The sequence below is a fragment of the Paroedura picta genome, chromosome 5 (assembly GCF_049243985.1).
Source record: "Paroedura picta isolate Pp20150507F chromosome 5, Ppicta_v3.0, whole genome shotgun sequence".
Lineage (NCBI taxonomy): Eukaryota > Metazoa > Chordata > Lepidosauria > Squamata > Gekkonidae > Paroedura > Paroedura picta.
Genome location: NC_135373.1, coordinates 121,724,531 through 121,740,688, shown reverse-complemented (window position 1 = coordinate 121,740,688; position 16,158 = coordinate 121,724,531). Strand labels below are relative to the sequence as shown.

Below are 16,158 nucleotides of genomic sequence, written 5' to 3'. Positions count from 1 at the left end.
CCATGCTGTGAGTTTGGTGCCTCTTCCTCAAACTCCAATCCCCAAGGGCCCAGACAGAAAAAAGGGGGCGACTATTTCCCCTTTTTTCTCCTCTTCCAAATTTTAACGGATCCTTGTTCGAATTGCTGAATCACACCGAATCATGATTCGGCGATTCCAATACGGTAGGTTTCGTCCATTTCAGCTTATAGGACAATGGCAATTCTGACCAAATTTGGCCGATTCGCAGCTGGTCCCAATTGAATTGTGCATCCCTCGCCTGGTGATCTCCCAAATTTACAATTGCTCTCCAGACGGTGGTTTTGCAAGGCCCATTCTATGGCATCACCCCCAGGTTGAACTACTTTCCCAGCTCCACCTCCAAACCTGCAAGAATTTACTAAAATGGATTTCTAAAGATATGCACTTGTGGTCTTGGACTTTTTAAGGACTGGAAGAATTGGGGGAGACAAAACCATGACTTGCGCTGGGCGGGCCACAGTGGGAGGGCTTCTAAAGTTCTAGCCCTGCTTGTGGTCTTCCTGATGGCACCTGGGTTTTGGCCATTGTGTGACACAGAGTGTTGGACTGAAGGGGCCATTGGCCTGATCCAACATGGCTTCTCTTATGCTCTCATGGCCCTACTGGTGGACCTCCTGATGTCACCTGGGTTTTGGCCACTGTGTGATGCAGTGTATTAGACTGGAGGGGCCATTGGCCTGATCCAACATGGCTTCTTTTATGTTCTTATAATTGGAATACCATGTCTGGGGTAGTGACTCTGTGTTCTTGGGAGGGCATCTGGCCTTATTGGTGGACTTCCTGATGACACCTGGGCTTTGACCACTGTGTGACACACATTGTTGAACAAGATGGGCTACTGGCCTGATCTAGTAGGGCTCCTCATATGGAAGAGAGGAAAAACACACAGCTAGATCCATTATTTGATGTGTCCTGGCCATGAGCAGACAGATCAAATTTGGAGAAGTTCCCCAGCAGCAAGATGTCTTTAGCCTCCATCCTCTCTTTCCACCATGCTGCAGTTTTCCCACTGGAACCAAAATGCTCCATTATCACAAAAAAAGTTGCAGGGTCCTTGCTGAGCACAGGTGATTGACGGTTTCCCGAATTTATTTTTTATTTCATCTGACGACCCATTCTTAGAAAAAATTGGCGCTTGAAAAATAAGCCTAGGTCCGTTCTTCTTTGATAGTGGGAGTGGGGGAACCTTTTTGATGATACAGCAGTATGTATGTATATTTATATCGCTCAAATTGACGGGAGAAAGATTTTGAAGGGCTTCCCCATTTCTTTCTGCTTTTTATCATGGGAGGGGGGAAGGAAGAAGCCCACCATATCTAAAGTCTTTGAAACAGAGAACTCACACAGTACAATACGTCAGAAGGAACTCAAATCTCCAGCTCACGACGACGGAATTCTGCCAGGCATTTTAATGATAAGCCGGGTTAGCCAGGTTATAATTGTCTTTAATTTGCACTTCTAAAAAACCGCAACGTTTACCTGCCTCAAGAGACTCTCAGAAGAAGTGTGAATTTCTTCTGCCTTTTAGGGGGGGAAAAAACATCAAGGAAATTGCTTTGTCTCTGATATTTACAACAGTGCCCTACTGGCTAAACAAGTGCATGAACAGCAGCAGGGATTTCATTTCCTGCTTCCCCTCTGCCTGTCTTTTGTCTTTTCGCCATGGCTTAAAAGGATCGCTGAAAGTTCTTCTGGATGCAAGCTCAAATGCCGTTCCAAGGGTAACTTGGGCAGAACTTCGTGCCACGGATGGTGTGAAGGATAAAAACAAAATGGCGTCCCAATCTGAATTCCTCCTGGATGCGCCATGTGACACGTTTGGTGGATGTGGAAGCCACGTCTGGCTTATTTGGGAGAGGGGAAGTGGCTTGGTGATAGAACGTCTGCTTGGCCTGGCCAAGGCTTCTCTCATGTTCTTATGGCTCCATTAGTGGGCCTCCTGATGGTTACCTGGGTTTTGGCCACTTGTGACACAAAGTGTTGGACTGCATGGGCCATTGACCTGATCCAACGTGGCTTCTCTCATGTTCTTATGTCCCTGCTGGTGGACCTTCTGATGGCACCTGGATTTGGCACTGTGCGACAAAGGCTATTGGATTGGTTGATCCATTGGCCTGATCCAACATGGCTTCTCTTATGTTCTTATGACCTCACTGGTGGGCCTCCTGATGGCACCTAGGTTTTGTCCACTGTGGGATAAGGAATCTTGGACTGGGTGGGCCACTGGCTTGATCCAACAGGGATTCTCTTATGCTCTTATGGCCCTGCTGGTTATCTCCTGATGGGAGCTGGGTTTTGGCCACCATGTGACACAGAATGTTGAACTGAATGGGTTATTGACCTGATGCAGCATGGCCTCCCTTATGTTCTTATTGATGGAATGCTCTGTCTGGGGCAGTGATGCTCTGTATTCTTGGAGCTTGGGGGAAACAGAGGAAGTAGGATGGTGCTCTATGGTGCGCTTTGGCCACTTCAGCGAGCACCGACGCCCGAGGAGGCCAGCACTGTGGCACGGAGGAAAGGGGTGTTGGTGGCGCGCCAGATGGAATTCTGGAATTCTGGCTCTGTTGGTGGACTTCCCGATGGCAGCTGGGTTTGGGCTAATATGTGACTCAGAGTGTTGGACTGGAGGGGCCATTGGCCAGACCCAACATAGATTCTCTTATATTGTTATGCGCTACTGAGCTCGAAGCTGGTTGTTTAAAATCCCCGTGTCTTATTGGTGTCTGGGGCAGAGTTCTGCATAACTCATAACTTCGCTGCCATAACTTTAATCGGACCACCCCGTTGCTACCACCTCTGCTCGCCCACGAAACTTTTCGCGAGAAGCTGCGACGGAAGACCGAACAAAAACAAACAGGCCATTGTTCCTTTCGCTGCAACGCTCAATTTGATAACAATAAAGCCATTTATCTGCAAAGCACAAGACACTGTTTTGTATCTTTTAAAAAACAACATGGGTGAAAATAGATAAGCCTCCCGGTTCATTATAAACCTTACTTTGGCCTTAAAATGCCTTTTTTTTTTTTAAAATGACAAAACCTTCCATTTGATTCAAGTTCCTTTACAGATTTATAAAGTGGCAAAGGTTAATGACGGAAATTTCGTGGAGTGTTCCAGGGACGGTGGATGGTGGAGCCGACAGACAAAATGAAAATGGTTCTGGGAGAAACTAGAGTCAAACTAATTATTGGCAACGTTATAGGGATGTATAATTACATTCACCTTAAAAAAACACACACACACACACGCACAGAACGCGGAAAGGAGGGAGGTGGAGAAACGGTGAGCTTTATTACAAATGTGCTTTTTAAAGAACGAGCCGAGAAATAAAAGCGGTAATTGTTCTTAATTACAGCTAACTGTAATTGCATACAATTGCAATATGGCACATATCAGCACCGGATTAAGAAATGCTAGCGCATAATGTATGCCGGTAGGGGTTTTTTTTGGGGGGGGGGGAGGGAGAGGAGGTACAATTCTATGAATATTATCTATAATTTAGGTCGTTAGCATTTACCAAAAAATCTCTTCGATTTCGGTCTCTATTGTTCTTCTACAAAAGTAATTTTCATTGGGAATGCACTTGTGAAAAAGATACATTAAAAAAAAAATCTGATGCCATCCGCTCTTAAGGAACGTTTGAGGGACTGTCTAATTTATCAAGGCATTCAAAGTGGACTATTGATTGCAATTTTCCAAATGATCATTTGTTTCCGAAGTTAGCCTCCCGTGAACCTCCCGGTTGAGCATCTGCATGGCAAATCCTATCATAATCTCTGTTACCTATTTTTTGCATTTCTTGCCAGATTCTCTCGCATGTCAGCGGTGAGCACGAGAAGGACCAATTACCCTAGAGACAGGCCCCTATGTGGCATAGTGCAACATTTCAAAGGGTCTCCCTCAAAAGCAAGGGGAGGAGGGTCCACGGGAAGGGGAGGACCCCCTGGTGCATGAGTGGGACTGCGCATGCAGTCTTGGGCTGTAGCAACAGAGGCATCACATCAAAATCACAAAATGTCATAGTCCAGCTGTATGACACACAGATCAGACCCCACCTGGAGACCTGGGTGCAGTTCTGGAGACGTCATTTCAAAAAGGAGGTGGACAAAATGGAGAGGGGGCGGAGGAGAGTGACGGGGACAATCTGGGGCCTGGGGACCAAGCCCTCTGAAGAAAGGCTGAGGGACTTGGGAATGTTCAGCCTGGAGAAGAGGCCACCAAGAGGCGACAGGATTGTTGTCTTTTAAATATTTGAAAGGTTGTCACTAGGGTTGGGCGCTTTCGTGCCCAAAGCAGCTGGTCTCTCCCAGTGCAGCCAGCGCCGCGCCACGGGGGGGGGGGCAACTGGATGCATGGGCGTCAGCGTCAGCCCGTGGGCGCACACACTGAAGCACCCAACCCTACTTCTCACTTAGAGGAGGGAAAGAAAAGGTTCCTGTTGGCAGCAGAAGACAGGACATGTAGTAATGGGTTTAAACTACATGTAGATTGATATTGACTAGATATCAGGGGGGAAAATTCACAGTCCGTGTGATGGGGCAGTGGAAGGAGCTGCTTAAGGAAGTGGGGAGCTCCCCCTCACTGGGGGTCTTCAAGCAGCAGCTGAACAGATCCTTCTCCGGGATGCTTGAGGCTGATCCTGCTTTGAGCAGGGGGTGGGACTAGATGGCCTTTGTGGCCCCTTCCCACTCTAGGGTTCTAGGAGTCTAGTTCAGCAGTGGAATGGGCTGCCTAAGGAGGTGGGGAGCTCTCCCTCACTGGTGGTCTTCAAGCAGCGGCTGGACAAATCCTTCTCCTGGATGCTTGAGGCTGATTCTACATTGAGCAGGGGTGGGACTAGATGGCCTTTGTGGCCCCTTCCCACTCTAGGATTCTAGGAGTCTAGTTCAGCAGTGGAAGGGGCTGCCTAAGGAGGTGGGGAGCTCTCCCTCACTGGCCATCTTCAAGCAGCGGCTGGACAGATCCTTCTCCTGGACGGTAGAGGCTGATGGGGTGGGACTAGATTTCCTGGATGGCCCCTTCCCGCTCTAGGATTCTATGATTCCCACTCTGTTATTGAAGCTTGCTGGATAAACTGGGGCCCATTGTCTTTTTCTATGTCAGCCTACCCTGCCTCACAGGGTTGTTGTGAGTTAAAATCAGGAAAAGAGAACCTTATATACAACTCAAGCTCTGTCACTTTGGAGGTAGAACAGCACAATGCTAGGATGGATCAGGCCACTGGTCCATCTAGTCCAAAAATTGTCACTTGGAGGTGGGCAGGGAGTGATTCCTTTTGGCAGCTGTGAACAGGACCCACATTAATGCCTTTAAACTACGTGGAGAATGATAGTGACTGGATATTGGTGGGGGGATTTCAAAGTCTGAGTAGTTCAGCAATGGAATCATCTCCCTAAGGAGGTGGAAAGCTCTCCTTCAAGGGCAGTTTTCAAGCAGCGGCTGGACAGATCCTTCTCCTGGATGCTTGAGGCTGATCCTGCATTGAGCAGGGGGAGGGACTAGATGGCCTTGATGGCCCCTTCCCATTCTAGGGTTTTAGGAGGCTAGTTCAGCAGTGGAATGGGCTGCCTAAGGAGGTGGGGAGTTCCCCTCACTGGGGGTCTTCAAACAGATCCTTCTCCTGGATGGTTGAGGCTGATCCTGCACTGAGCAGGGGGAGGGACTAGATGGCCTTGATGGCCCATTCCCACTCTAGGGTTCTAGGAGTCTAGTTCAGCAGTGGACTGGGCTGCTTAAGGAGTTGGTGAACTCCACCTTACAGGTGATCTTTAAGCAGCGGCTGGACAGATCCTTCTCCTGGATGCTTGAGGCTGATCCTGCACTGAGCAGGTGGTGGGACCAGATGGCCTCGATGGCCCCTTCCCACTGTAGAATTCTGTGATTGTATCCTAAACATATTGCCCATCAACTTTACGGGATGCCCCCAATACAGGGAGTGGGAGAAATTGTTATAGAAGGAGAGTATTCTGGGAGAAGAGAATTTTCAGCTCTACCTGTTCCCGTTCCCACTCATCTTCTGTTCTGGGAATACTTTTTGGATTCCAGATACTGTAATCTGGCATCCAACAGCTGCCATGATACAAAACAATCTGCCACACAACATGAGACTTGCCTTTTCTCCAGATTGCGTTTACAGTCCCGGACATATTTAGTCCTTTAGGTATCGCAGGTGGAAGGTCTATTCTGTCGCCTGGATCGAAGTGAAGAGTCAAAATGCCTGTGATAGCTGGAAATGAAAAAGGTGTTATATTTATTACAGGGTGGGAGGTGCTTTGAAATGTAACGCCAGCTCAGTGGCCTGAACGGCGTTGTTTTTTGAACAAAGGTAGAGTTGTGAAAAGGTGCCGAAGAGTTGGCGGATAAACACTGGATTAAGAAAAGAACCTTCCGAGAAGTATGTCTTAAAGCAGGGGTAGTCAAACTGCGGCCCTCCAGATGTCCATGGACTACAATTCCCAGGAGCCCCCTGCCAGCGAATGCTGGCAGGGGGCTCCTGGGAATTGTAGTCCATGGACATCTGGAGGGCCGCAGTTTGACTACCCCTGTCTTAAAGACTTGAAGATTGATTAAATGTCGGGCTCGGAATGGGGAAGCCCGAGACTCCCGTGCCTTCCACCGTGGGATGATCCCAAGGCTAACAGGGAATCAAACTCTTCTGTTCCTTAAGAGTCCAGTCGATTCCCCGGTTCCGATTTTTCTTTTCTGATTATCTTGTAGAGTAGGGTTGCCAAGGCAGGTTGTCGGCATGATCTTGTGGGTGGGGTGACAGCATGGCGGCAGGGTGTGCATTGGAATATCAGTTGTGCATGCAGTATCACATGTTCATTGGAATATCACTTCCAGGAAAAACCTGGACATGGTTTCCGGCAGCTCTAACGGTAAAGGTAAAGGTATCCCCTGTTCAAGGACCAAGTCATGTCTGACCCTTGGGGTGACGCCCTCCAGCGTTTTCATGGCAGACTCAATACGGGGTGGTTTGCCAGTGCCTTCCCCAGTCATTGCCGTTTACCCCCCAGCAAGCTGGGTACTCATTTTACCGACCTGGGAAGGATGGAAGGCTGAGTCAACCTTGATCCGGCTGCTGGGATCGAACTCCCAGCCTCATGGGCAGAGCTTTCGGACTGCATATCTGCTGCCTTACCACTCTGCGCCGCAAGAAGCTCTTTTCCGGCAGCTCTAGAAACTGCCAAAAACTCTGTGGTCAGACGATAAATGTTTCTTCCCATTTCTCGAGCAACCCTACATCCCGTCTTGGTTTCCCCAGGAAATGATGTAGTAGCTCTACCCCACTCTGTGCTGCTCTACCCTTGCCTGTCTGATCTTGTCTTCCCTTCTGTAGCCTACCCTATTGTCCTCTCCCCTTCCCTTTCCTCTCCCCACAACAATCACCCTGTGAGGTAGGGGAAGCTGAAAGAGCCTTGATGTCACTGCTCTGTGAGAACAGGGCTATCAGGACTGTGACTAGCTCAAGGTTTATCCAGCTAGCTGCATGTGGAGGAGGAGCGGGGAATCAAACCTGGCTCGCTCCTAAGTACGACACCAAGCTAACTCTCCAGCAAGGAAACAAAATAAAGGAAGAACAGAAAAAGTTTTCTTTCTCATTTTCTTTCTCTTTTTTTCCTATTCAGATCACTAATTTATGGTCCTTTGACGAGTAATCTCTTCCTTTTTTCAAAATTGAGTGATGATAAGAACGGATGTCGAGGGAAAATGTCATAATTAACATTACAGTGTACATTTAATTCCTTGTTTTCTATTTGAAAACATAAAGTAATGTTGAATTCGATGGTTTCGGGGGGGGAGGGGGAATATTCTGGTGTGGCCAGGTTTGATTCCCCACTCCTTTACATGCAGCCAGCTTTGTTGACCTTAGGCCAGTCACAATTCTCTTAGAGCTGTTCTTGCAGGGCAGTTCTGTCAGAGCCCTCTCAGCCCCACCTAGCTCACCGAATATCTGCTGTGGGGAGAGGAAGAAAAGGCGATTGTCAGCCGCTGTGAGATCTCTTTGGGTCGTGAAAAGCAGGGTACAAAAATCCAACTCTTCCTTTTATTGAAACTCCTTGAGCATCAGAGCAGCGGGAATCGAAATGAAAAAAATTCCAAGAGCGTTCAGCTCTATTGTTGCATGTATTTGACCTTGACCGGAACGCTGGGAACGGGGCTGCTAATTGGCAAAAATTCCTTTTGCAAGAAATGAAAGAAGAATTATCTCCACGGTGGAGAAGTTCTGCACGAGAGCTTTTAAAGGGAAACAGTGTCAATCTCGGGTCCAAGACTTGGTTGATAACCCTTCTGGTCGGTTAGGAATCAGAGAATGATAGAGTTGGAAGGGACCTCCTGGGTCATCTAGTCCAACCCCCTGCACTATGCAGGACACTCACATCCCTATTGCTCATCCACTGTCACCTGCCACCCCCTTGAACCTCCGCAGAATCAGCCTCTCCGTCAGATGGCTCTCCAGCCTCTGTTTAAAAATCTCCAAAGATGGAGAACCCACCACCTCCCGAGGAAGCCTGTTCCACTGAGAAACCGCTCTGACTGTCAGGAACTTCTTCTGGATGTTGAGATGAAATTTCTTTTGAATTAATTCCATCCCATTCGTTCTGGTCTGTCCCTCTGGGGCAAGAGAGAACAATTCCACTCCATCCTCTATGGCAGCCTTTTAAATACTTGAAGATGGTTATCAGATCCCCTCTCAGTCATCTCCTCTCCAGGCTGAACAGACCAAGTTCCCCCAACCTTTCTTCATACGTCTTGGTCTCCAAACCCCTCACCATCTTTGTTGCCCTCCTCTGGACATGCTCCAGTTTGTCTACATCCCTCTGCAACTGGGGTGCCCAAAACTGAACACAGGACTCCAAGTGAGGCCAAATCAGAGCAGAGTAAAGCGGTACCATCACCTGCCGTGATCTGGACACGATACTCCGTTTGGTACAACCCAAGATCCCATTTGCCTTTTTAACCACTGAGTCACACTACTGACTCATATGTGGGTGTCCTGCAGCTCTTTTGCTGTGGAATGCAATGTGGTTGATGTTATTCATGATGCCAGCCCCCCAGTGGGGTCAGAGATTTCCTGGAATTACAACTGACCTCCAGACTGCAGAGATTAGTTCCCTGGGAGAAAATGGCTGTTTTGGAAGGTAGCCTGTAGGGTGCTATACCCCACTGGTCTCTATAGGATGCTATACCCCACGGGTCTCTAATTTAGGACCCATGTCCAGCTGCTGCTGAGATAGGTGCATTGGTTGCCAGTCTGCTTCCGGATCAAGCTCAAAGTATTGTTTTTGACCCTTAAGGCTATACGCGGCGTGGGCCCTACCTACCTGTTGGACCGCTTATCTCCTTATGCCCCCCGCCGGGCTCTTTGCTCAGTGGGTATGAATCTGCTGATGATCCCGGGGCCCCGGGAAGTACACCTGGCCTCGACCTGGGGCAGGGCCTTTTCGACCCTGGCCCCTACCTGGTGGAACGAGCTCCCAGAAGAGCTAAGGGCCCTGCTGGAGTTGTCAGCTTTCTTCGGGGCCTGCAAGACAGGGCTCTTTCGCCAGGTGTATGGCTGAGGCCAGGGTAGGGTCTTGGTGCTACCAATGGGGGATCCCTTGGTGTTTGCTAGATAAGGGGTAGTCAACCTGGCAGGGGCTCATGGGAATTGTAGTCCATGGACATCTGGAGAGCCATCATTTAGTTACCGCTGCTCTAGATGATCTTAGAGGGTTCCCCCAAGTATGTTTGTGAGAATTCCAGAGAATTCCTGCAGGATGAAAAAAGTTGAGACCTTTGCCATAGAGTTTCCTGTGATTCCTAGAGCTCCCTATAACATTTCTCTCTCTTTTTTTTTACTGGAAGTGACCTGGCACTATAGCCCTACCAACAACACTCCTGTGGGCGGCCCTCGAGTGCTTGGCAACCCTATGTTTTGTGAACACCATAAGACATGAAGTCCACGTATTCCCAGCCATCTCTAGCATTCCTATTGGTGACTTCCCTAATTACCCAAGAGCCCTTGGGCTCCAAATTTAAGCCTGAAACTCTCTGGGAGATTTGCTCCTTCCTCCATTCAATTGTACAAAGCTACCGTCAAGCCTGCGGAATCCTTTAATGCAGGGTTAGTCAACCTGTGGTCCTCCAGATGTGCATGGGGGCTCATGGGAATTGTAGTCCATGCACATCTGGAGGGCCACAGGTTGACTAACCCTGCTTTAATGGGTCTCTCCTCCTCTCTGCCTTTTCCCTCCTTCTTCCCCATTTTCTGTCTCTCAACATTGCCGGGTAAATGACTCTTAATATGTCATTTCCCTCAACTCCGTGACACTCCTCCAGGGCTGGTTGCATTTGCTGTTCCCGATGCCCAAAGAATCAAGCCGCTAATGAGCACGGAGGCTTGTTTAATAGCTGATTCAGGTAGTTAGTAGCCCGTGTTATTAAATGGTAGCAGAATTATAGGGCATAAACGGTGGGATGATGAATAGACCTACCTGTTCCGCAGCGCATTCTAACCGTTCTTTAATGGGGCAGGCCGCCTTTAAGGATTTATTATTCTGTGGGGGGAGAGGGTGGGAGGGAAGGAGAGGGAAGTTGAGTTGTGATGTGCCCGGCTTGAAGACAAACCGCCCTGCCAGAAGAACGAACGCAAATTCGGCTTCCTTGAAAGAACAGAAAAAGATCCCTGCTGGGTCAGACCTGAGGTCCATCTAGCCCAGCATCCTGAGAACATCAGAAGAGCCCTGCTGGATCTGACTAGGGGTCCATCTAGTCCAGCATCCTAAGAAGAGAAAAGGCCTGCTGGATCAGACCAGTGGTCCTTCGAGCCCAGCATCCTAAGAACATAAGAAGAGCCCTGCTGGATCAGATCAGTGGTCCATCTAGTCCAGCATCCTAAGAACACCAGAAGAGCCCTGCTGGATCAGTCCAGTGGTCCATCTATTCCAGCATCCTAAGAACATCAGAAGAGCCCTGCTGGATCAGAACAGGGGTCCATCTAGTCCAGCATTCTAAGAACATCAGAAGAGCCCTGCTGGATCAGACCAGGGGTCCATCTAGGCTAAGAACATCAGAAGAGCCCTGCTGGATCAGACCAGGGGTCCATCTATTCCAGCATCCTAAGGACATAAGAAGAGCCCTGCTGTATCAGACCAGGGGTCCATCTAGTCCAGCTTCCTGAGAACATAAGAAGATACCTTGTGGATCAGAATAGTGGTCCCTCTAGTCCAGCATCTTGTCTCACAGACTGGCCAACCAGATTTCCTGGAGGGTCAACCACAGTCCTCCCCATGATATTCCCTCCTGGATGTAAATATGGAGGTTCTCTTTAGTTACCCCTGCTAGTAGCCAGTGATAGACCTATCAACCCTTGACTCTGCTAAGAGGATATAATAAAAGAAAGTGGAACCTTGAACTTCATGGACGAAGGTGTAGAATAAAAATGTACAAGACAACTGAAATGATGACACCACGCCAGTAAGTTTGGGATCGCTGCGAAATACACAGTTCCTGGGAACAAGATTTGTATTAACAAAGCACACCTGCGGAGCTGTCCCCATTTTCTGTCCTTTTGTAAATACGGATTTGCAGTGCATACCATTTTTTGAAAACATTCAATTACTGGGTCTGAGCTGGCAAAGGAAGCAGAATTCCAAATTGTAATCCAGCGCCTCCATCACCCAATCAGAGATTGATTGAGCAATATTCGCAGATTCCTTTTTAAGTGTGTGTCCTTTTCATTGCTGCCACGGTTTTGGCGGCCCTCGGTTTGTACCCTGAAAACCATTTAGGAGAGACAGTTGACTTGAACGGTGATGAATGGAGGAGGGGTTGTACAGCAGCCTCGGCTGGGAGCAAACATATTTCAGGCTTCATTCAAATCTGAATTTGGAGGGCTGCCGCTCTGCCAGAAATCAGAAGCGTCCGGCTTTCTGTGAAGCAGCGACTTGTGGAGCTTGGCCTGGGGAGAGTGGCTACAATATGACCTGCGGAGGGTGGGCTGAGGGCTACATGGCCATACCAGGTGGGAAGTGGTCACAGATGCAGTTTCCAATGTAAAACAGTGACAGAAATATCCAGATTTCTTGGGTTTCGTTGTTGTTATTAGGTGGGAAGTCGTGTCTGACTCATCGCGACCCCATGGACAATGGTCCCCCAGGCCTTCCTGTCCTCTACCATTCCCCGGAGTCCATTTAAGTTTGTACCAACTGCTTCAGTGACTCCATCCAGCCACCTCGTTCTCTGTCGTCCCCTTCTTCTTTTGCCCTCGATCGCTCCCAGCATTAGGCTCTTCTCCAGGGAGTCCTTCCTTCTCATGAGGTGGCCAAAGTATTTGAGGTTCATCTTCAGGATCTGGCCTTCTAAAGAGCAGTCGGGGCTGATCTCCTCTAGGACTGACCGGTTTGTTTGCCTTGCAGTCCAAGGGACTCGCAGGAGTCTTCTCCAGCAGCAGAGTTCAAAAGCCTCAGTTCTTTGACGCTTGGCCTTCCTTATGGTCCAACTTTCACAGCCATACATTGCAACTGGGAAGACCATAGGCACACTTTAGTTGGCAGGGCGATGTCTCTGCTTTTTAGGATGCTGTCTAGATTTGCCATAGCTTTCCTCCCCAGGAGCAAGCGTCTTTTAATTTCTTTGCTGCAGTCCCCATCTGCAGTGATCTTGGAGCCCAGGAAAATAAAATCTGTCACTACCTCCATTTCTTCCCCATCATTTGTGTGTGTGTGTGTGTGTGTGTGTGTGTGTGTGTGTGTGTGTGCACACCAAATGATGCATTCCTCTTATTCCAGGAAAAGATTACCTGGATGTCAAGGGTGAAAACCTGTGGAATTATGGCTCTGGCAAGCCCTCCACTTACAACTAGGGTAGCCAGCCAACAGGTGGGGCTTGTAGATCTCCCAGAATTATGGCTGATCTCCAGAGTTCAGTTCTCCTGGAGGAAATGGCTGTTTTGGAGGGTGGACATTGTGGCCTTATAGTCCCCTGAAGTCCTTCCTATCCCCGAATTCTACCCACACCAAGGCCCATCCCTCAAATCTTCAGAAATTTCCCTACCCAGAGCTGGAAGGGACCTCTAGGATTATTTAGGCATAGAATCACGGAATCATAGAGTTGGAAGGGCCCATAGAGGCCATCTAGTCCAACCCCCTGCTCAATGCAGGATCAGCCCAACGCATTCTAAAGCATCCAAGAAAAGTGTGTATCCAACCTTTGCTTGAAGAGTGCCAGTGGGGGGGGGGGGGAGCTCACCACCTCCTTAGGCAGCCTATTCCACTGCTGAACTACTCTGACTGTGAAAATTTTTTCCCTGATATCTAGCCTATATCGTTGTACTTGTAGTTTAAACCCATTGCTGCGTGTCCTCTCCTCTGCAGCCAGCAGAAACAGCATCCTGCCCTCCTCCAAGTGACAACCTTTCAAATACTTAAGGAGTCCAACCCCTGCTGAATGCAGGAAATTCACAGCTGCCCGCCCACCCTCAGGGACCTCAATTCCATGTCCAGATGATGCTCCCCCACCCCTAAAAGAATGGAATTCTTGGCCAATCTGACCTGGAAGAAACTCACTTCTCGTGAAATGGCAATTGGTGTTGCCCCAGACATGCCCCAGATGTGCCACAAGAGCCAGTCCATTCTGCCCACCGTCCCCCAATCTGCCCAAATTCACAGAATCAACATCTCTGTCCGATGGCCATCTAGCTCCTGCTTAAAAACTTCCAAAGAAGGAGAAGTCGCCACCTCCCGAGGAAGCCTGTTCCACTGATGAGCTGTTCTAACAGTCAGAAACTTCTTCTCAATGTTCAGCTGAAAATGTTTTGGAACTCATTTCAATCCATTGGTTCTGGACTTAGAGCTCTCTGTTAGCCTCCCCTCCCTCACAGGGTGTCTGTTGCGGGGAGAGGAAGGGAAGGCGATTGGAAGCCACTATGCGACTCCTTCGGGTAGAGAAAAGCGGCATATAAGAATCAACTCTTCTTCTTCTTCTTCAGTAATCTCAGGGCTCTCTCAGTCTCCACTCCCTCACAGGGTGTCTGTTGGGGGGAGAGGAAAGGGAAGGCGAATGTAAGCCACTTTGAGCCTCCTTTGGGTACTGAAAAGTGCAGTATAAAAGCCAACTCTTCTTTTGCTTTTCCATTGAGGAGGAGTCAGGGGAAGACACTGGACTTCAAGAAAATAGCACTCTTTTTTCATTTATGTTATATAGATATGTGTGTTAAGGTAAGCCAGTGTTTCAGGGTAGAAGAGAAATATATGGCTAAATTACATAGTCGGTTGCCTGTAATTTGCATTGCATTTTTAGGGCTTGCGTTTATTTCGTAATTATGCCTGTTCTCAAATTGGTACCCTCGAATGCGATGAATTTCAGTCAGACCTTGACAAAAAACAAAACAAAAAACAACCCAGATTGTTGTATTCTAAACACCTGCAGACAGTGGTGGATTTTTGTGCTGGGATAATTTAATATACAAAATGTAGCTTCTCTGTCTTCACACTAGTACCTCACAGCTGACATTGTGAGCACTTTTTCTCCCTTCAAATCCTCCCAGTTCCTCAGCGACCGCCATGCCTGTTGGAGTTGCCAGGCAGGTGGTGGGAGACCCTGGGGAAGGCCCTGGCGACAGCATTATACTGGGTTTGCCTGGAAGTGATGTTTTATCTCAGAAGTTTCTGTTGGATGTGACATCAGCTCTCAGATGGAGAATAGAAGAGTGGGAAGGGGCCCTACTAGCCATCTAGTCCACCCCCTGCTCAAGGCAGGATCAGCCGCAAGCATCTAGGATAAGGATCTGCTTGAAGTTGGCCAGTGAGGGGGAGCTCCCCACCTCCTTAGGCAGCCCCTTCCACTGCTGAACTAGACTCCTAGAATCCTAGAGTGGGAAGGGGCCATCCAGGCCATCTAGTCCCACCCGCTGCTCAGTGCAGGATCAGCCTCAAACATCCAAGAGAAAGATCTGTCCAGCCGCTGCTTGAAGACCACCAGTGAGGGGGAGCTCCCCACCTCCTTAGGCAGCCCCTTCCACTGCTGAACTAGACTCCTGGAATCCTAGAGTGGGAAGGGGCCATCCAGGCCATCTAGTCCCACCCGCTGCTCAGTGCAGGATCAGCCTCAAGCATCCAGGAGAAGGATCTGTCCAGCCGCTGCTTGAAGACCACCAGTGAAGGGGAGCTTCCCACCTCCTGAGGCAGCTGAACTACTCTGTCTGTGATTTTTTTCACCTGACACCTAGCTGATATCATCCTCCATGTAGTTTAAACCCATTACTGTGGATTCTCTCCTCTGTTGTGAACAGGGACCTTTCCCTGCCCTCCTCTAAGTGACAACCTTTCAAGTCCTTAAAGATGGCAATCCTATCCCCTCTCAGCCTTTTATTTTCCAGGCTGAACATTCCCAAGCACCTCATCCTTTCCTCACAGGGCTTGGTCCCCAGGCCCCGGATCATCCTCGCCACTCTCCTCTGTACCCTTTCAATTTTCTCCACATCCTTTCTGAAGTGAGGCCTCCAGAGTCGCACACAGCCCTCCAGGTGGGGCCTGACCAATGCAGTACACAGGAGGACTATGATATCTTGTGATTTTGAAGTGATGCCTCTGTTGACACAGCCCAAGACTGCATTTGCCTTCTTTACCGCCCCATCACACTGTCTGTTCATATTTAACTTACAGTTCACAATTATCCCGATGTCGCATTCACACACACTGCTACCCAGTGTGGCACTTTTAATACTATTTTAATTTTAATTTTTTTTTCTTGCATGCTTAAATTATTATTTCTATTTAAATACAATAGCTGGTGAAACCGAAGGATGGGCAAGCATGGGGGAAGGTGGGGCATATTCAGCATACCATACCTGTTCAGCATACCTGCTGTTCAGCATACTTGCCAAGGTCTGGCGAGTATTCAAAGGACCAGGTTGCCACTTAACAACTGATAATGATAGCCATGCTGCCTGTTCCCTTTAAATCCCTCCTCAAGCTGAGGAGGAATTTAAAGGGAGTGGCCACAGGGTTATCATTATAATCTGTTAGGCCCCCTCCCTTTAAATGCTCCCCTCTATCTTTGCAGGCAACTTTGCTTGAGAAGCTGGCTAGGACATGGATGTGCAATCTCCCTGAATCTTTTTTGAATTCGGTTGAAGCCAAAAAAGTGGAG

General features: G+C 48.7%; 1 protein-coding gene across 1 annotated transcript in view; it reads left to right on the top strand.

Annotated features, from left to right (window-relative positions):
* CELF2 (CUGBP Elav-like family member 2) overlaps nt 1–16,158 on the top strand; it is a 529,514-nt gene that overhangs the window by 58,124 nt on the left and 455,232 nt on the right. The window lies entirely within an intron of this gene.